The sequence below is a fragment of the Oryctolagus cuniculus genome, chromosome 9 (genome assembly GCF_051225735.1).
Source record: "Oryctolagus cuniculus isolate XC-2025 breed Fujian yellow rabbit chromosome 9, ASM5122573v1, whole genome shotgun sequence".
Classification (NCBI taxonomy): Eukaryota; Metazoa; Chordata; class Mammalia; order Lagomorpha; family Leporidae; genus Oryctolagus; species Oryctolagus cuniculus.
In genome coordinates, this window is record NC_142875.1 from 29281525 (window position 1) to 29303973 (window position 22449).

Genomic DNA, 22449 nt, shown 5'->3' on the forward strand with positions numbered 1-22449 from the left:
ATCTTGCTTCATGCTTCTGTACATGGAAATCCAGTTTTCCCAAAACCCTTTATTGAATAGACTGTCCTTGCTCCAGGGATTGGTTTTGGATCCTTGATCATATATAAGTTGGCTGTAGATGTTTGGATTGATTTCTAGTGTTTCTATTCTGTTCCATTGGTCTATCCATCTGTTTCTGTACCAGCACCATGCTGTTTTAATAACAAGTGCCTTGTAATATGTCCTGAAATCTGGTATTTTGATGCTTCTGGCTTTGTTTTTGTTGTACAAGATTGCTTTAGCTATTCGAGGTCTCTTGTGTCTCCATATGAATTTCAGCATCATTTTTTCCAGATCTGAGAGGAAGGTCTTCGGCATCTTGATTGGTATTGCATTGAATTTATAAGTTGTTTTTGGGAGAATGGACATTTTGAAGATGTTGATTCTTCCAATCCATGAGCATGGAAGATTTTTCCATTTCTTGATATCCTCTTCTATTTCTTTCTTTAAGGTTTTGTAATTCTCATCGTAGAGATCCTTAACGTCCTTGGTTAAGCTTATTCCAAGGTATTTGATTGTTTTTGTTGCTATTGTGAATGGGATTGATCTTAGAAGTTCTTCCTCAGCCATGGCATTATCTGTGTATACAAAGGCTGTTGATTTTTGTGAATTGATTTTATACCCTGCTACTTTGCCAAACTCTTCTATGAGTTCCAATAATCTCTTAGTAGAGATCTTTGCATCCTCTAAATAAAGAATCATATCATCTGCAAAGAGGGATAGTTTGAGTTCTTCCTTCCCAATTTGTATCCCTTTAATTTCTTTTTCTTGCCTAATAGCTCTGGCTAGAACCTCCAGAAATATATTGAATAGCAGTGGTGAAAGTGGGCATCCCTGTCTGGAACCAGATCTCAGTGGAAATGCTTCCAACTTTTCCCCATTCAATAGGATGTTGGCCATGGGTTTTTCATAAATTGCTTTGATTGTATTGAGGAATGTTCCTTCCATACCCAAGTTGCTTAGAGTTTTCATCATGAAAGGGTGTTGTATTTTATCGAATGCTTTCTCAGCGTCTATTGAGATAATCATATGGTTTTTCTTCTGCAGTCTGTTAATGTGGTGTATCACATTGATTGTTTTGCACACATTGAACCATCCCTGCATACCAGGGCTAAATCCCACTTTGTCTGGGTGGATGATGTTTCTGATGTGTTGTTGCATTCTATTGGCGAGAATTTTATTGAGGATTTTTGCATCTATGTTCATCAGGGATATTGATCTGTAATTTTCTTTCAATGCTGCAGCTTTTTCCAGCTTAGGAATTAAGTTTGAAAAGAATTGGAGTTAGTTCTTTAAATGTCTGGTAGAATTCAGCAGTGAATCCATCTGGTCCTGGGCTTTTCTTTGTTGGGAGGGCCTTTATTACTGTTTAAATTTCTGTCTCAGTTATGGGTCTCTTTAGGTTTTCTATGTCTTCCTGGTTCAATTTAGGTAGATTGCATGTGTCCAGGAATCTATCCATTTCTGATAGATTTCCCTGTTTGCTGGCATACAGGTCCTTGTAGTAATTTCTGATGATTCTTTTTATTTCTGTGGTGTCTGTTGTTACGTTTCCTTTTTCATCTGGTTCTTTTCTCTTCTTTTTTTTTTTCGTTTGTTGGGCCAATGATGTGTCAATTTTTTTCATTTTTTTTTTTTTCAAAAAAACAGCTCCTCGTTTGGCTGATTTTTTGTAATTTTTTTTGGATTCAATCCTGTTGATTTCTTCTCTAATTTTAATTATTTCTCTTCTCCTGCTAGATTTGGGTCTGGTTTGCTGCAGAGTTTCTAGATCCTTGAGATGCATATAGCTCATTTATTTGGTGCCTTTCCTTTATGGTCTGAAAAGCTGCATGATATGATTCTAATTCTTTTAAATTTGCTGAGACTTGCTTTATGGCCTAGTATGTGGTCAATTCTAGAGAAGGTTCCATGTATTGCTGAGAAGAATATAAATGCTTTATGTGTAGGATGAAAAGTTCCGTAGATATCTGTTAGATCCATTAGGGCTACAGTGTCGTTTAAATCTATTGTCTCCTTGTTGATCTTCTGTCCTGTTGATCTTTCTATTTCAGAGAGTGGAGTATTGAAGTCCCCCAGTACTATTGTATTGGGGTCTAAGTCTCCCTTTAAGTCCCTTAACAAATCTTTTAAATAAACCGGTGCCCTGTAATTAGGTGCATATATATTGATAATCATTATATCTTCCTGTTGAATTGATCCCTTAATCATTATATAGTGCCCCTCTTTGTCTCTCCTAACAGTTTTTGTGGTAAAGTTTATGTTGTCCTATATTAAGATGGCTACACCCTCTCTTTTTTCATTTTTGTTGGCATGGTATATCTTTTTCCAGCCTTTCACTTTCAGTCTGTATGCATCTTCGTTGGAAATGCGTGTTTCTTGTAAGCAGCAAATAGATGGGTTTTGTTCCTTAACCCAATCAGCCAGTCTGTGCCTTTTAACTGGAGAGTTGAGTCCATTAATATTCAATGTGACTATTGATAGGTAGTGACTTTGCCCTGCCATTTTCTCAAGGATATTTTCTAGTATATGCTTTGAACTTCCTGTGATCTTTTGCTGTGAGGTTTCCTTTGCTTACGTTCTTTCATATTGATTACCGTGTTTCTGTGTTTCTGTGTGTAACACATCTTTAAGCATCTTTTGCAGGGCTGGACAAGTGACAACAAATTCTTTCAATTTCTTTTTGCTGTGAAAGGTCTTTATTTCACCCTCATTCACAAATGATAGATTTACAGGATATAATATTCTGGGCTGGCAGTTTTTCTCTCTTAGTACCTGGGCTATATCTCGCCACCCCTGCTAGCTTGTAGGGTTTCTGATGAGAAGTCAGCTGTGAGTCTGATTGGAGATCCTCTGAGAGTAATCTGATGTTTCTCTCTTGCACATTTTAGGATCTTTTCTTTCTGTTTCACTGTGGTGAATTTAATTACAACGTGTTGTGGTGAGGATCTCTTTTGGTCATATTTATTAGGGGTTCTATGAGCTTCCTGTACTTGGATGTCTCTGTCCTTCTCCAAACCTGGGAAATTTTCTGCTAGTATCTCACTAAAAATCCTTCTAATCCTTTCTCCCTCTCCATGCCTTCAGGAACTCCTAAAACCCGAATGTTGTTTTTTTTAATAGTATCTTGAAGATTCCCTCAATATGTTTTAGATTTCTAATTTCCTCTTCTTTTCTTTGGTTTGACTGTATATTTTCCTGTGCTCTGTCTTCTAAGTCCGATATTCTCTCTTCTGCGTCACCCATTCTGTTTTTAAGGCTCTGTAATGTGTTTGTCATTTGATCAATTGAGTTCTTCATTTTATTATGATTTCTCGTCACTATCACAGTTTCCTGTTGTACTAGTTGTTTCATTTCATTTTGATTCCTCCTTAATATTTCATTTTTGCAAGAGAGATTTTCTATCTTGTCCACTAAGGATTTCTGCAGTTCGAGAATTTGTTTTTGAGAACTTCTTAACTTCTTAATGTCCTTATCAATTTTTTGAGATCTGCTTCTTGCATTTCTTCTATCTCATCATCTTCATAATCTTGAATTGGGGTGTCTTGCTGATTTGGGGGCATCATAGTGTCTTCCTTGCTCTTGTTACCTCGGTTTTTGCGTTTGTTGTTTTCATATTGGAGATATTCTTTGGTTTCTTCGATGTGGTGTTTTTTCTCATTATACTGTGACTCTAGATTAAGTGGACTGTCTGCTTTTATGGATCCTTAGAGTCTGTGCTGGGTGTGGCCAGAGGGCTCTGTTTGGTTCTTCAGGGTTAAGGGTGTGCCAAAAGTTTTTTACCCAGATTTATCTCTCGCTTGCTCTCTCTCTCTCTCTCTCTTTTTTTTTTTTTTTTTTTTGACTCAGTTGGGAAGTAATTCCACACAGCTGAGTGGAATTGAGAGTAGTTGATATATGAAATTTGGCCCCTGTGGGTATTCATCAGCTCTACCGCTGGGACCACACAAAGAGTTTATGCAGCCCTCAGTATAGTCTCAAATTTCTCCACAGTCTCTCACCAGGTTGCCCAAGTTACCGAGTTTGTGTACTCAGTGAGTTCTCTTACCCCCCCCCCTCATTTTTTCACAGTCTCAGTTGGTTAGCTTCACACTTTCATTAGGTGTTAACCTCCTGTTATTTCTCCCCATCAGAGTCAGGTTTTTCTGCTTGGCTAATGAGGGGCACCCGCTTTACATACGCAAAATGGCACGTGCTGCTTTACATAGATAAAATGGCGCTTGCCCTTTGTCTTGCTGGGCTTTGTAAGGTGAGTGGAGAGAGAGGCTAATGTCCGTGCTGGTTCCCCTTATTTATTCGATTTTTTTTCTCCTCCAGTCAGCCTGGTTAACTTTCTCCAGTGGGGTTTCAGTCCTCATTCTCTGCAGGCTCCTTCTGCCTTTCCCCGCCAACGTCTCAGGTTACCGAGGTCTTTGTCTCACCTCCCCTTCCATCACTGGTGCACAGACTCTGCGGCTGGGTTCCCGTGGCTCCCGCGGCTCGGCTTCCACCCGATGGGTGACCTTGCTCGCCCCATAGGTCCTCCGTGTCACATCCGCTAGATCCGGAAGAGTTTCTTCTGCAATTTTTTCCTGATCCTTTTCCTGAGGCTACAGTAACTCCACTTTTATTAAACTATCTTTTCCCAGACTATCGGTTACTGTATGACTCTTGTGTGTGTTACTGAGCCAGAAAATCCCCTTTAGTTTAATGATTTTCTTTGATAGATTATGTCTCACTGTTATACACAATAATAAAAGTCCACGAAATAAAGAATAGATCAAGACAAAGTATGGACTGTATGAAGGAACAGACTCCATCATTTCCAAGATGTCGGCTATGAATGGAATCTTCTAAGAGTTTGTAAAATGGTGAAGAGGCTTGCCTGACTTCAAGGAATGGGGAAACTATAAAACTGTTGTCTAAAAAGTTTAGCTAGCATAATCACCTGGAAGCATGTAAGAAGCTGAACAAGGTTGAATATGAACTCATTTTTTCAGAGCACTATTTCTTCTAAGAAAATGATTGTGGGGCCAGCACTGTGGCATAGTGGATAAAACCACCCCCTTCACTTCCAGCATCCCACATGGGTGCCGGTTCCAGTCCTGGCCGCTCCACTTCCAATCCAGCTGTCTGCTATGGCCTGGAAAGCAGTGAAAGATGACATAAGCTCCTGGCTCCTGGCTTCAGATCAGCACAACTCCAGCTGTTGCAGCTATCTGGGGAGTGAAACATTGGGTGGAAGACCTCCCTCCCTCTCTCTCTCTCTCTCTCTCTTTCTCCCTTTCCCACCCACCCTCCACCCCCCACCTCTCTCTAATTCTACCTTTCAAATAAATAAATATTAAAAAATAAAGAAAATAGTTGTGGATGCTATACCTAAATATCGGTGATTTTTTAAAGTAAGCTGAACTCCCAGTTAAAGGACACTTTGCCTACTTTTAGAAACCAAGTATAAGAAATAGTGTGAACAGACATGTTTGAAAGAATCCTTACAGAACATTTGTACTTAGCAATGATTAGAGACATCCATAGAACAAGATGAGAGAGTTATAGTGGAGGAATCTGAATCTTATGCTGGAGGAAGTCTATATGGTTTTTCTATTTACTACTTGTTGAATTCTGTATTTAGTGGTGGGTTAAGCTTGTGAGTATAAAGAAAATTGAAAATACATCATTGTAAAATTTGAAAGAAAATAAAAAAGAAATAGGAGGGTAGGGGTAAGGGAGGGATGGAGGGAAGGTAGGGTGGGAAGTATCATTTTACTCTTAAAACTATATATATGAAATATATGAGGTTTGTTATAGTTTGATGAAGATTTTTAAAAATTTTTAATTTGAAAGAGTTAAAGAAAGAGAGAGAGAGAGATCTTCCATCCAATCCACTGGTTGTTTCACTCCTCCAATGGCTGCAATATCTAGAGATGGACCAGGGTAAAGCCAGGAGCCAAGAGCTTCAGCCAGGTCTCCAACAGGGTGCAGGGGCCCAAACACTTAAGCCATCCTTTGCTACTTTGCGATGTGTAGAGACAGAGAGAGAGGTATCCATTTGCTGGTTCACTCCTCAGATGGCTGCAAAGGCCGGAGCTGTGCTGATCCAAAGTCAGGAGCCAGGAGCTTCTTCTGGATCTCCCATGTGAATGGAGGGGTCAAAGGACTTGGGCCATCTGCTGCTGCTATCCCAGGACATAGCAGGAAGCTGGATCAGAAGAGGAGTAGCCAGGATGCCAGCGCTTCAGGCCAGGGCTTTAACCAGTGCTGCACCACAGCGTCGGCCCAATAATTGACTTTCTTACTCCACATACATCAGTAACATCATAAATTGAGGCAACCACAATTATATTTTATTGATTTTAAAATTAATAGTAATTATATATATTTATGCATTACCATGTGACTTTTAGTCTTTTCTGCATAAAGATATACAATGAGGAGTTATTAAATCAATATTTATTCTTATTTTACATCACTATGATTAGAGCCTTCAGACTCTCTTATTGTATATATTTATAAAATATTTATTATTAGTTATGGTGAACTACAGTCATTCCACTATCTTGTATAACTCAAAGAACTTAATCCTTCAGTGTAATTTTGATTTAATGCTCATTATCCACACTCTCCTTTCCCCTAACCCTTATAACCTCTAGTAATCACTACCGTGTGTTTCGATTGAGGTTTCTTAACTTCCTCATACAAATGAGAATATACAGTATTTGTCTTTCTGTGTTTGGCTTAATTCAGTTACTATGATACCATACAGTTCTATCCATTTTGATGTAAATGAGGGGATTTCATTGTTTTATGGCTAATATGTATATATACCACACTTTTTATCAATTCATTTGATGAACATTTTGGTTCTTTCCTTATGTTGGCTATTGTGAAAAAAGCTCCTGCACCACAATTTAAATAATAAAAAATGAAAAGACATCAAACAGAATGGAAGAAAACATTTACAAGACACTTATGTAACAAATGATTAATATCCAGAATATATAAGGTACTTACTCAAAAAATCAACAACAGAAAACAACCAATTCAATTAAGATTTAGTCATAGGACTTGAATAGACATTCATCAACAGAAGAAACATAAATGACCAGCAAATATATGAAACTAAGATAAATATCCTAGCTGTCAAGAAAATGCAAAATCCTGATAATGAGATATCACCTCAACTCTGTTAAAACTACCGAATGTAAAACATCCTGGAAAAGATGTGGAGAAAGGACTCTTCTACACTGCTGGTGGTAATGTAAATTAGTACAAACACTATGAAAAACCCTATGGTGATTTCTTTAAAAGCTAGAAATAGAACTGCAATGTGATCGACTATCCTACTACTGGGAATATTCCCAAAAGACATGGAATCATTGTAACAATGAGATAACTTTTCCATCATGCTTATAACTTACTTTTTTAAACCAGAAAAGAAATCACCACAGAAATTAATTTCTTAGCATCTCTGATGGCATTAATATGGTTCTTTATATGGTCATAATTATAAAAAATATCAAATTCTAGAAAGTAGGGTGAAAGTCTCTTGATAACATAATTTTATTGATATACACTACCTCTAGGTGAATACATTATCTCTGCAGTGCTGTTGAAGTGATTGGGTGATTTTTATAACTTTTCCCATTTCTTTTCTCCATTTTTCTTTACATTTTAAAGATTTATTTATTTGTTTGGAAGGTAGAATGACAGAGAGACAGATTCCGAAACAAGAAAGTATTGATCTTACATTCATTTGTTTATTACCCAAATGGCCAAAACAGTCATGTCTGGACCAGGCAAAAGCCAGGATCCAGGAATTCCATCATTGTCTCACACATGAGCTACTGCAGCCCAAGTACTAGGGCTATATTCTGTGGATCTCTTTGACCCATTAGCAGGAAGCTGGATCAGAGGCGGAACTGCTGCAATAGAACCAGCATTCCAATAGGATACAGGTGTCTCAAGGAAAGGATTCACTTGCTAAACCACAACTCCATCTCTCTTCTATCCAGATTCCAAAGACATTTTTCACAGAACTAAAAAAAACAATGATAATTTCATGTGGAATCACAAAACAGTCCGAATAACCAAGACTATGTTAGATAGTAAAAGCAAAGCTAAAGGCATAATAATACCAGATTTCAAGACATACTGCAAGACTATTATAATGAATACAACATGGTACTGGCATAAAAATAAACATGTGTACCAATAGAATAGAACACACACCCCAGAAATACATCTATGCATCTATGACCAACTAATCTTTAACAAACATGTTAAAATCTGAACCAACGGCAAAAGGAGGACCTTTCTCTCTGTCTCTCTCTCTCTCACTATCCACTCTACCTGCAAAAAAAAAAAAAAAAAAAAACCTGGTGCTGGAAAATTCAATCTCCACAGGTAGAGGTCTGAAACAAGATCTGTACCTTACACACTGTACAAACATAAACTTAAAAATATATCATTGATACAAACTTAAGATCTGACACTATCAATACTACTTTTTCAAAACTATCAAAACAGGGGAAATGCTGCGAGACATTGGCCTAGGCAGGCAGACTTGTTGGGTTAGAGTCCAAAAGCAAATCAATAAAAGCAAAAAATAAACAAGTGGAATTACATCAAGCTAAGAAGCTTCTAAACAGCAAAGGAAAAAATTAACAAAGTGAAGAAGCAACTGACACAATGGGAGAATATTCTTGCAAATTATGCATCTAATAAATAATAATATCCAGAACATACAAGGAGCTCTATAACCTCGACCGTTAACAAAACAAGAAATGCATTTAAGAAATGCATAAAGGTTGAAAATAAGATATTTTTTCACCAATTCCTATCAGATGAAAAAGTCCTCATGAACACTAGCCATCATGGAAATGCACATAAAAACCTCAATGAAGTTTCATCTCACTCTAGTTAGAATGACAAGTACCCCAAATTTTAAAAATATCAAATGCTGCAGAGATTGTGGTATAAAGGTCATCCGATACACTGTTGGTGAGAATAAAAATTAATGCAATTATATGGAAGTCAATGTGAACATCTCTCAAAATATCAGTATGGGTCTACCATATTTCCCAACAATCTCACTTCTGGGAATATATCCACAGAAAATAAAGTCAGCATAGGAAAGAGATAGCTACATTTCCATGTTTATAGCATCTCAATTCACAATAATAAAGATATGGCATAAACCTAGATGTTCATCAATTTATGACTGGATAACAAAAATGTGAATATATATGGATCTCACGAAATTCAACAATGGACCCACACTGAGAGAAAGAGATCTTTCAGCAGCTGATTCATTCTCCAAATGCCTGCAATGGTTAAGAATGACCCAGGCTGGCCGGCACCATGGCTAATCCTCTGCCTGCGGCACCTGCAACTCAGGTTCTAATCCCGGTTGGGGCGCAGGGTACTAGTCCCGGTAGCTCCTCTTCCAGTTAGCTCTCTGCTGTGGCCCAGGAGGGCAGGGGGGATGGCTCAAGTGCTTGGGTCCCTGCACCCGCATGGGAGACTAGGAGGAAGTACCCGGCTCCTGGCTTTGGATCGGCGCAATGCTGGCCATAGCAGGTCATTAGGGGAGTGAACCAACAGAAGGAAGACCTTTCTCTCTGTCTCTCTCTCACTATCTATAACTCTCTCTCTGTCTCTCTCTCTCACTGTCTAACTCTGCATGGAAAAAAAAAAAAAAAGAATGACCTAGGCCAATTCCAGGAGTCTGAAACTCATTCTAAGTCTCTCAAATAGATTATAGTGACACAACTAATTGAACAATCACTACTGCCTCCTTTGGAGTCCATTAACAGTAAGGTAGATTGGAACTGGAGCTGGAACTAGAACCTATGCACTATCAAAGGGAATGCATGCATCCCAAGTAGCATCTTAACAGTTGCACCAAACACCCACCGCTTAAATTGCAATTTTGAATTGTTTACAGTTGCTTTATAAAAATAAATTCAAATTTACATGATGACCTTGTATCTAGTACCTGTGCTAATTTCTCTAAAAGTCTACCAGTATAATAGTAATATTATGAAGTTTAATTCATAATACCTGATAATGAACAATCATAAATCTCTACTGATTATAATGTGCCATATCTGAGTATTTTTTCATCCTTGTGTTATCATCCTGCTTGAAACTGCCTACATATCATCTTATCTCAACTGCCACAATCACCTCTTCATAAATAACTACCTTCTTTCTAATTCTCCTAGTTTCTCTGTAACATGGCTGTCAGGATTATTTTTTTGAATTCAAGTATGAATGTCTTATTTCTTGTTTAAAGATTTTAAATGGCAGAGGTTACATTTGTTCAGCTGACAATACATTTTTCTGCTGGCTTTGATCTTGCAGAACCTTATAGAAGAATACTAATAGCTTCTCCTTCCATGCTATATCAATAGGGTTTCCATATAACATACCCAAATAAATTTGAATTTGAAATAAATAATAAATATTTTTCATATATTATTTCAAGATCATGGATATCTTAAAAGTATTTAATGCTTATCTAAGATTAAAATGTGATTAGGCATCCTTTTTTTAAAAAGGAAATGGACTTATAGCACACTTTGAAGCAGTTATTGTTTCAGAAATAATCCTATGTCCAAAATAGGGTTAGGGCCACACTGTAACTTTCTGTTACTGTCTTTATATGTAACGCTCTCTTGTGTTTCTAAGATTTCTATCTATAGATTGGTATAACACCTGACATAAACATTTTTGTCTCAAAAAAAAAAAAAAAACACCAAGAAAACCAACCTGAGAGATGGAAGTAGAGACCAGGAGAAAGAGATTCTTTATGGCTTCTGTGAGACCCTGAATTCAGCTGCAGAAGCAAAGATCAATGAAATGATTATGGCTTCTGTGAGACCCTGAATTCAGCTGCAGAAGCAAAGATCAATGAAATGAGAATGAGTAACATTTTGATCTTGCCACAGCAAGGCAGTCTGCATGTTCATTTGCATTTTGGCAGAGTCAAAAGTATTCAAAGGAGGAGGATTTTTTGTTTTGTTTTGTTTTTTTGGACAGGCAGAGTTAGACAGTGAGAGAGAGAGAGACAGAGAGAAAGGTCTTCCTTTTTTCTGTTGGTTCACCCCACAAATGGCTGCACTGCACTGATCCGAAGCCAGGAGCCAGGTGCTTCCTCCTGGTCTCCCATGCGGTTGCAGGGCCCAAGGACCTGGGCCATCCTCCACTGTACTGCCAGGCCACAGCGGAGAGCTGGATGGATTAACCTAATGAGCTGCAGCACTGGCCAAAAGTTTTCAAAGGAGTAAGAAAGTGTTCTAGTGTAAACAAAGGGGCAAGTTTTGGCTATGCTCTTGAGGCTGTTGGCATAGGGAAGATGCAATTAAGGTAACTAGAAGAAAATAATTCTTTTGGTTAGGTTACTGAGTGGAAAGGTATATTTGATTTTCCTAGTTGGTTGCTAAGTTGGAAGCAAGAACAAATATTAGGGAAACTATTAGTGACTCATGAAGTTCTGGTCATTTGGGGATGACTGTAACAGTGGTTATTGTTTGCTTATTGGACTATTGGCTGAGAGAGCTATCTGGCTTCTTAAAAATATCACTTATAGCAGGCTGGCTTCCTGGGCTGGTGATTATAGATAACAAATTGGTTTCTTGAACAATTGCTGCTGGTTGTATGTCTTAGTTCTATTTTTATGTATGATCTGGCTAGTGTCCATTTTTAAATCCCATCCTTCACAGTCAGGTATACATCATAGATTTTTCAATAATGCAAATCAATAAAGTCTCCTTATACCTAATCTAAGTTTAGATACGTTTAAGTCACCTAAAAAAGAATTTTGATTAATATTAAATGTTTCTCCTCGTTGCTCTTAACATGAACAAATTATCAAATGGCTGTTGGTCCTCTGAATAATTAGCTTCCAACTCTCAAGTGTATTCCAGCATCACTCTATCAGCAATTTACAGACATCCAATCACTGAATTGACTTTCTTCCAATTCCAGTAATGAATGGCGAATTTTCCTCCCTCAGAGATGTTTCTCCTTAACTTTCGTATTCCAGGATTGTTTAACACAATCTTCTTTCCTGTCCCCATTCATCTCCATCATGCTTTAGTTAAGCCTGCCGTACTTTAGAGCTTTCAAATAAATCAAATCTTCACCAAGAAACTTAGCTGATCTTTAAGAAAACTTCTCATCTCATCCACACAGTACTTTCCCATAAGCCTGAATTTTGAAATCAACATATAAAATGCTAACTTCATTATTAAATATCATTCTCTGCTTCTAGGTGTCTTGACATCACATTAACTATATCCCAAAGAGGTAATCACTATCTTACTCAAAGATGATAATTAATATATGTATTCATTGAATGAATAAATAGATTTTCCATACCTTTTCTTAAAGATGATTTAATTTAATCTCATTGTTGAATTCTTTATTTAGTAGAGGGTCAAGATTGTGATTACAAGTAAATTAAAAATATATTATGGTAAAAATTAAATGAAAAATTGACAGTTGACAATGTGGAGCATTTTATTAGAAAATGAAAGCTATTTAACAAAAAATGTGAAGTACTCTCTAGTTTTGATATTTCTATAATGTGTATATGGAGTCACTTTATATTAAATCATTTATAGCTACTTGCACACATGTATTAGCATAACAATGTCTTATATCTATTCTACATATATATTTATTCAATTGTGCGTTAGACTATTTCTTCAGATTATCAGAAACACCTAGAATTTAATTGATCTTTTCCTCCCATTTATCTTATATCTTTCATATTTTATTTAGGTAATTTTCTTTCATTAATTTCTGAGTATCCAACTTATCAACAAAATTCAATAATTCAGCACTTCAAAATATGCCATTGTAATGGGAAAAAAGGACAGAGAGAGAAAAAGAAAGAAAAGGAAAAGAGAGACAGAGAGAAGGAGAAAAAGAGAAGGAAGTAAGAAAGGAAAGGAGGAAAGACAGAGAAGAAGAGATGCCTAGAGGGAGGAAAGTGAGAAACAAGCATGAAAATAAATTAGAAAGATCCATCTAGTGTTTTCCAACAAACTGTTTTGCATTATAATTTACAAAGTGCATGGGAATGTATCAAGTTATGTGTATGGAAAAAGATAATATATCATAGATTCTGCAAATATTTATGTCACTTAATTTTATGATATTTGATTTATAAACAGTAGTTTCCATTTCTTTAAGTTTGATGAAATTGATGCCAAAGTGAGAAACTGGATTAACTTGATGTTTTATGTTTTTATCCTTTTATAAGAGAGAGAACATACATATGTACATATATTTGAATTAGAACATGCAGTTATCTTTACTGATAAGAATTGATGATATATCAAATGGCAACACAGTTGTTGCTTTTTGAATTCCCTAGCTGTTATGCTTAGTCATAGTTAAAGTAGTTCATAAGCTAATTGAAACAGAGACCAATTAATAGTAACATTATAATTTATAGGAAGTTTTAAACTTTTCTTGACATATTCCCCTTGATGAGAAAAAGAAAAAGCACTTGACATTTTGCCACAGAAAAGTTAATTGCTCTCCAGTTCCAATTAGGATGACACATCATCTGAATGAAATTTCTTAATGTGTTTTTCTAAAATAAATAATAAAAATCGACATATAACCTACATGACCATGCTTTAGTAGTTCATGACCATAATCTATGCAGAGAGTAATAAAACTAGAAATCTCTTGCTTGATTATGAATAGATATGTTGTTTAGGTAAATTTGATTACTTTTTTTGATGCAAAAGTTCAAGAAGTACAGCGGGTTCTAGTGTTGAAAAATTAGCTTTGGGGGTTGTTTCTTAACTGAAGACTCATGATAGTGAGCCTTAAAATTTAGAAGTGATGATAGTGAAAACTCTGAGAAAGAAAAGAAGTTTTGAAAAATAAATAAAATTGTAAACTAAAATTGTGTTATGTTTTTCAGTGATGTACATATATTCATAGCATATATGAATAGATAGAAATACAAAATTCATCACCAAAGATTGTAGGAGAACAGAAAGAAAGTAAATGCAAGTAGAAACATGGAAAATGAGGACGTGAGCTGTACATTGAAGACAAAAGAGAAGCAAGTGTCTGTTCCAACAGTTAAGATGCCCATTAGCATACCTCAAAGTGCATGGTTTTGAAGGCTGGGTCCAATTCCTGACTCCAGCTTCTTGGTAATGTGGATCCTGAAAGGAATCAGTCCAAACATCTGGGTTTCTACAACTGATGTGTGGGACTTGAATTGAATCCCCAGCTTCCAGCTTCAGTTCCTGCCCAAGCCTGGCCATTGTGGGCACTTGGTAAGTGAATCAGTAGATTGGGATTCTCTCTCTCTCTTCCTTTTCTCTCTCAAGTAAATAATGAAAAAATTAAAAGGACAAAATATAGCAAGGCTTTGTGAATTTGTGAATGAAAAAGGTAAATGGATGGAAGTGATAGCTTTTTAATCCAGAACAGTAATTGTAAAAATTATTTATAGGAAGAAATCCTATAATTTTCATAATTAGAATTTTATGTTACTGAATCTAATGATGATGATTTTGTTTTAATTTTTAAAATATGTATCTGTATATTTTTTCATATTCTCTCCTCACATAAATACTACAAAACAACATTAAACTACTGACAGAATGGGAGGGTGAAATTGCAACTAAAGGAATTAAGTATCATGAATAGACCTTGAATTAACTGTTGCAAAAAAACAGGATAGGCAACCTGTGAATCTAATAGGTTACAGGCCCATCTGCTCTGCATCTGATGGAACAGAGGATGACTGTGGGAGGTAAGAAGCCCACAGTCTCTTCTCACTCATGGAAAGACAGTAGGAGAACACTTTTTATCCACCCACTACACAAAGAGTATTCACCATGGATCAGCAAAGAAGGTGCGGTTGTGGGTGTATCAATGAGGTTCCTCTGCCTCCGCCTCAGCCACCTTTGTGTTACCACATATGTGTGAGATTAAGGAACAAATTCTACTGGGTGGAAACTACCATATAAGAAAGGGATATAGCCACACTGGGTAGACTGATGGCGTTACAGCCTAAAAAGCAGCAGAAACAGGAGACAGAATTGGCAGGAGTGCAGAGTGAGCAAGAACAGGAGTTCTTGATGGGCAAGGAGGTAACTGATTGTTGGCTGCTCAAGCTTTCTGACTACTCCTCCTGGAATCCATCAGCATGTAAGTATGTAAGGAAAAGTGGAAACGCCAATAGTGGTACCATTCATGGGTTGGTCTGTCCAGAGTAGAGCAGATTTGCCATGGCAGTCTAATACCTCAAGTTTTAAAAGTAGGAGTTAATTCTATTTTTAATTAGAGTTCATTTTTAAATAAATTATAATTCATTGTATCTGTAACAATATAATTTATTTGAGAAAAATATTTCATTTTAATAGATGTGGCAAGAATACTTTTTGTGTGTTATGGGAATGAGAATATTGTATCCAAATAAAATTTACTTTAACATTAAATGTTGATATTTTACACAATGGTCAGTGTTGCATTTTGGTCGTGTTCTCTTTGGAGTTATTGTCCATGAAATAAGTTTAATTATTGCAGTGATCATTTTAATAGAAAAATTCAAATTTATGAAAATAAATTTTTCTTTAAGAAAAAATATGAAGCTTTTTTTTGGCTTGTATTTTGATACGTTTTCATGAGATGAATTTACACAAAATAATGACATCTTGGGATCTGATTAGTGTTTATACCCTTGTCTATATAGATTCCTGTTGAACTGTGGTCTTTCTATTTTTTGCTTGTTGAACTCCACATAGTAGAGTTCCACTATAAAGTAAAGTAAAAGTATGTTATTGCAAAAAGTAAAAAAGGAAAAGTAACAAAGTAAAAAGAAATGGGGAGGAAAGGAAGTATCTTATATTCTTAGAGTTGTATCTATTAACTACATGAAACATGTTCTCTTTATACTAATAAACAAATTTAAAAAATTATCAGTGCTAAATGTGAGTTTTGATGAGTATTAATTAAAAATCAATCTTTGAAATAACTTATAGTAGCTTTTTTCTTAGATTGAATAAAGCGTACATATAATACTGCAAATTTCATTTCAAAGACCACAGCACAAGGCCAGGTGATTGGTCCAACACTTAAGTCACACTTTGTCTTTTTAAATATATTTTTGAAGTATGCATTTATTTTATTTGAAAGGCAGATGATACAGGGAAAGAGAAACAGAGAGATTGTCTATATGCTGGTTCACTCCCAAAATATCTGTCAGGTCTGAAGCCAGGATCCCAAAGCTCCATCTGGCTTCCCACAGATGACAAGGGACCAAGTATTTGTACCATTCTCTGCTTCCTTCCCAGGCACATTAGAAGAGAATTGGACTGGAAGGGGAGCAGCCAAGACTTAAAAAAGGCACTCGGATAGGAGATTCTGGCATTGCAGGTGGCTAACTGCACCACAGTGCTGCCCCCTAAGTCTCTTCTTTGGACACCCATGTTGCATATATCAGAATGCCTGGGTTTGAGAGCCTCATCTACTTATATCTGGCTTCCTACTAATGTGTCCTGAGTGGCCCAAGCACTTGTGTTCCTGCCAGCCACGTATGGGTCCTGGATTTAGTTCCAGGTTCATGTATTTGAGGCATGAAGTAGTGGTTGGAGAATCTAATTTTGGCTCTCATATGACTTTTGCTCTGCCTTTCAATTAAATAAAAATAAATTAATTTTAATAAAAAGACCATAACCCAGAAGCAACCCTACTCTAACTTTTCTTGTAATGATTTTTTCTTTTGTAAGTTTCTTTAAAGAGAACACAGGTACTGCAGTTAAATTAAATGTGATTTGAGATAATTAGCATGTATTCCATCCTTACAATAAGTAAAACTCTGCAGGGAATAGAGGGTGGATATTTATATTTGGTAAATATATTCTCTACAGTTCAGAAAAAAGATAAAACCATAAAGGTAAAATAGAAATGATTTTAAAATTTAAGCAGAGCAAATCAAAGAAACAAATATGCAAAATAAATGACTCCACTGCCAACTTTATAAATATTATTCATTAAGTGTTTGAAATACTATTCCATTATGGTATCATATGCAAAAATATCACTTTGGAAAACATAAATTATTTTAATTATCTGCAACCATATGATAAATGTTCAATCAAAATTTTAATGCCTTTGCCTTATTTATTTCACTCTTAATTCTGGCTAACTCTTACAAAATTGGTAAGTTAGGGCCGGTGCCGTGGCTCACTTGGTTAATCCTCTGCCTTGCTTTGCCGGCATCCCATATGGGCGCCGGGTTCTAGTCCCCGATTGCTCCTCTTCCAGTCCAGCTCTCTGCTGTGGCCCAGGAGGGCAGTGGAAGATGGCCCAAGTGCTTGGGCCCTTGCACCCACATGGGAGACCAGGAAGAAGCACCTGGCTCCTGGCTTCGGATCGGCACAGCACCAGCAGTAGCAGCCATTTGGGGAGTGAACCAATGGAAGGAAGACCTTTCTCTCTGTCTCTCCCTCTCACTGTCTATAACTCTATATGTCAAATAAATAAATAAATAAATAATTGGTAAGTTAGAGAAAGTGTATGATGCAGGCACACCACGCAAAATATCAGACAACATAATAACTTATTTTGTAGAATATAGAGTAGTGGTATGATTATTCTGACTTAGTCAATAATGATAACCCAAATTCTTTGAAATTGTAAATAATACATATTACATATAATTTGAGGTCAAATGACACACTCATCATCAATTATGCTATTCTTCAAAGCAAACATAAAAAAATGTACTTTGTAAAGTCAACAACAGGAGTCACTGTGCACTTACTCCTCATATAGGATCTCTGTCCTTAATGTGCTGTACATTGAGGCTTAATGCTATAACGAGTACTCAAACAGTATATTTCACTTTGTGTTTCTATGGGGGTGCAAACTGTTGAAATCTTTACTTAATGTATACTAAACTGATCTTCTGTTAAAAAAAAAAAAAAGAAGAAATTAGCAATTCCCAACTTGACTCTCACTGGGATTAAACATGACAATAGGTCTGATCTGATTTCATCATCATTTAAAAAATCATCTATTATTTTTCACTTTATGTTTCTGTATGGGAGCAAACTGTTGAAATCTTTACTTAATGTATGCTAAACTGATCTTCTGTATATAAAGAGAATTGAAAATGAATCTTGATGTGAATGGAAGGGGAGAGGGAGTGGGAAAGGGGAGGGTTGCGGGTGGGAGGGACGTTATGGGGGGGAAGCCATTGTAATCCATAAGCTGTACTTTGGAAATTTATATTCATTAAATAAAAGTTAAAAAATAATAAATAAATAAATAAATAAAATAAATAAATAAAAAATAAATAAAAATGTACTACCATATATAAAAAGAAACAAATAAAGTAATGTGTTAATTGTTTTCTTTCTATGTGGAAAGTTCCATGCGAACATTTCTTATTGGAAGCAGTGAGATCACTTTAGTGAGCTTTCAAAGCTTTCAACTCCTTTGTTTCTATGATTCTAATTGTGTCTTTATGTTAGAAAAGTAATGTATATTCAGAAAATTAAATATTTAAAAATTGGTCCTGTTGGCAGAGAAGTTGAGTAAACATGGCCTTTACTTTTCTGCACAAAATGATTAGAATGGCCTGGAAAAAGCATTAACATTAAAAGGAGAAATTTGACTCACATTTGGGAGTATGATTTCATCCCAATGGTCCCATTCCAGTTAAATGTCAGCACAGTAAAATCACACTGGCAAAACATCTGCAATGAAGCACAGGGAACTCTGCTATTTGAAATGATTGATTCTTCCATGGGTACATAGCTCTGGGTTTCCTATTGTATTTAGAATATGTAATTATTTGGGGAAAATATATCAATTACTTGAAATTTAGACTCTAACACTGCGAATATACACCTGTAATATGCCTTTACTTCCCTCCACAAAATTGTAAGTATAATCTTCCATTGTCTAATTCATAATGATCTGCATTTTGAGAAACATCAATATTTTAGTCATTTTCCTGAAAAATCATTTATGTTTTATAAGCTTTAAATATTATTATATTTTTGTGATCTTTAAAACACTTTGTGATGCTTAGAAGGACAAGGCATTCCCTCTAAAAAAACCTATAAACAATATAACCAAATAGGAAAATATATATTTAGAGTGAGGAAAATTAAGTAATTAGATACTAGAAAACAAAAGAGATACAAAGGATAGTATTAGCCTATAAAGAATATACAAGGCCAACAATATTTACTAAAATCTTAGTTATATCAGTTTGATTGAATAAATAGCATCCAAGAACACTTCCAAATCAATAAAATAATAAGCAAAAGGGTATGGCCTTTCTGACTAATTGTATTATAATGAGAGAAATTTCTGCATATGATAAATACTGAGTATTTGAAATTTTAAGACAGTAGTTTTGCAGTCTAGGTATCTGTTTAAATTCTGAACTATGGAATGTGAAGATAGGAAGACATGACTACAGTTTGACATGGGAGCTCTATTAAATGATGCACCTAGATAGTCTAGCAGAGAGAGTGACATAAAATAATACAATATCTGAGCCTGGCACATGCTTCCTGCAACTTGTTTCCATTGCTGATGTCCATATTCTCTAACATTTAACTCCACAGTAAATCAATATATTATTCAATATTCCTCCTGGCTTGTCAGTATTTCAAGCACTAGTAAGACATGAAATTATTACTAAGTAAAGCAAACACAATTAGCACATTGTGGATTTCTTGTTTACTTTTGTATAAGAAAGTAAACTAAAATATTTAGAAATTTCTAGGTGGAAATTCAATTAAAAGCATTCCTTCAATAAATGGTAAAGTGAGAAACTCTCTACACAAGGCTTATCCCAAGATTACAATTTTTGATAAAGCTTACCACCATAGATGCTATTATGGTTGTTAAAGATGTAAGATTGAGCTTTATGTACACTGTGGGAAATATGGAAAATATGACTGGAAACATAGGCAGGTAAAAAAAATAGATGGTTTTTCTTGGAAGTTACAGAAAAGTTTCTCTTTTCCAGTCTATGAAGATATTTAGATTCTGTTTTCTATATTCATCTATTTTTACCTCCTGATATGTGGTTTCACAGTATGCTTGTTAGTGTGGCGAGATGTCTTTGATAAACCCTTTCAAGGGTATGAGCAGAGAGTCTTTAATTAAGAACCGAATACACACATTCTATCTGTCAATATTTGAGGTGCACTATTCAGAAGAGCTCATAATTAGGTCCCTAGGGAGCATGGTACATTATGTCATTATTTTCCATGAACATTACACTCACCTAAATTTTTCTGTCCATATTCAATGATTTTATTATTTTGCACAATAGAACTTTGGGCTTTTAATGATTTCAGCCCTGTCTAGATCTTTACTTTTTCTCTTTTTCCCTCTTCATTGCAAGTGCCCCTCTGTGAGCAAATTTATAATGTTCTTCAGTCAGTAAACATGGATTAAAGAGAAAGATGAGAAGCCTCAGTATGAAATACTCACATATTTTACCCATAATTCTTAATCACTTTTATATGCCTTAAAGGTACAATATTTGTTAGAATAGCATGTGAACATATGTCTGAAGTATCTGAAATTAATTAATTCTCTTAAAGTAGTTGATATTAGGAGTTCACAACACTGATCAATGTATTGGTCATTCAAACTGTATTTTTCCACCTCATTTTAAAAACTATATGAGTGTCATCTGCCAATGTAATGCTTGAAAATATTATTGCTTCTTGGAACAATACAATAAATGTTGATGACTGAGGCCTGCAAATCCTAAGCTGTTACACCAAGGCAGAAGCTGCCAGTTCAACAGAGCTTTTGAAATGTGCTTTTATTAATCCAATTCCACATTTGTTTACATTGTATGATTGTGGATATTGGCTGGGATAATGTTCTGTGATGAGCATATTTTCGTGCTGAGAATATCAATCATAGCCACCAAGGACTTGTCCACTACACACGTAAAGAATAAGCCACTTACTTTGGACTCATTGTCCACATTCTTGTTGCCTATCATTTTCCTGGAGATATCTAGCATACGCCATCATGAAAGCCATTTTAGTAAGATGCAAAATAAAATTTTCTGCAGAAATTCACTTAAGTATACATTAGGAGTTGGCTTCTATTTTTCTAGTTAATTAAAGATTAACCGTCCTCATTCTAAACTTTTAGAATGCTGTGTAATATTTCTTTTCATTAATCATATCCACTTCCAGCTAATTTTTTGTTCTCCCTTTTCCCCTGTCTTATCTCCTAGTTTGCTACCTGACTGACCACTCAGACTATTTCTACATCTCTTTTCCCCGCACAATTATTTCCATTCAATGCATGGATGCACCTTGTGATCAATTTTCTATTCCATCTTGCATCATGCTTAACATGTCAACAATGTTAATTTTCACCTCAGTGCATTTTACATTTTGATATTGATCAACAACCTTAGAAAATCTAAATTGCCCATAATAATCTGTATAACTTTCTTTAATATGATCTTACACTACTACTATTCTCAGTTAAGTCATCAGTTTTTCTTTCTCAAATGATCATTTTCTATGTACTTCACTTCAGGATTTATTGGTGAGAATCAGTTTTCCCTAAACCATTTGATATATTGTGGCATAATTATTTTCTACCCCACATTAGATTGAATGAAGGAAAATTCTCCATTAGTCCAATGATTGACTATGAGAGTAAGCAAGTAGATCACTGAAAAAACTCAGAATTTTTATGTAAAAATGGTGAGTAGGAGATTGACATTTTGGTAATCAAGAATTGAAAATCTTGGGTGATAATATTGCTGCCCTGGTCCCTGGATAGGTTGTTAGAAAATGTTAGCAAAATGAAATCAATTGAAAAGAAAATTACTTATTAAATTTTCCTAATTTTGTAATTATCTTTGTTATGACCTTGTATTGGGGAAGAGTATTTCAATAATGATTCATGTTACTTCATGAAAAAACTGAAAAGTAAATTTTGAGGATCCTGGGGCTTTAAAAAGTGATTTATTTATTTATTTGAAAGAGTTACAGAGATAATTATAGAGAGAGATCTTCCATCCTCTGGTTCACTCCCCAAATGACCACAGCAGTCAGGGCTTGGCCAAGCAGAAGCTAGGAACCAGGAACCTTATCAGGGGCTACTTCATGGATACAAGGACCCAAGGACTTGGGTCATCTTTTGTTGCTTTCTGAGGCCATTAGCAGGGAGCTGGATCAGAAGTGGAGCAGCTGGCATTAAAATTGGCATCCGTATGGGATGTTGACGTTGAAGGCAGCATATTTACTCACTATGCTACGATGCCAGCCCAAATCCTGGGATTTTTAAAAAGGAAACATTACACTGTTCACAAGAATGTCTATGTGATATTTTATCCCCTTAAGGAATAATTCAGTTTCTATTATCTGGGACCATTGACTT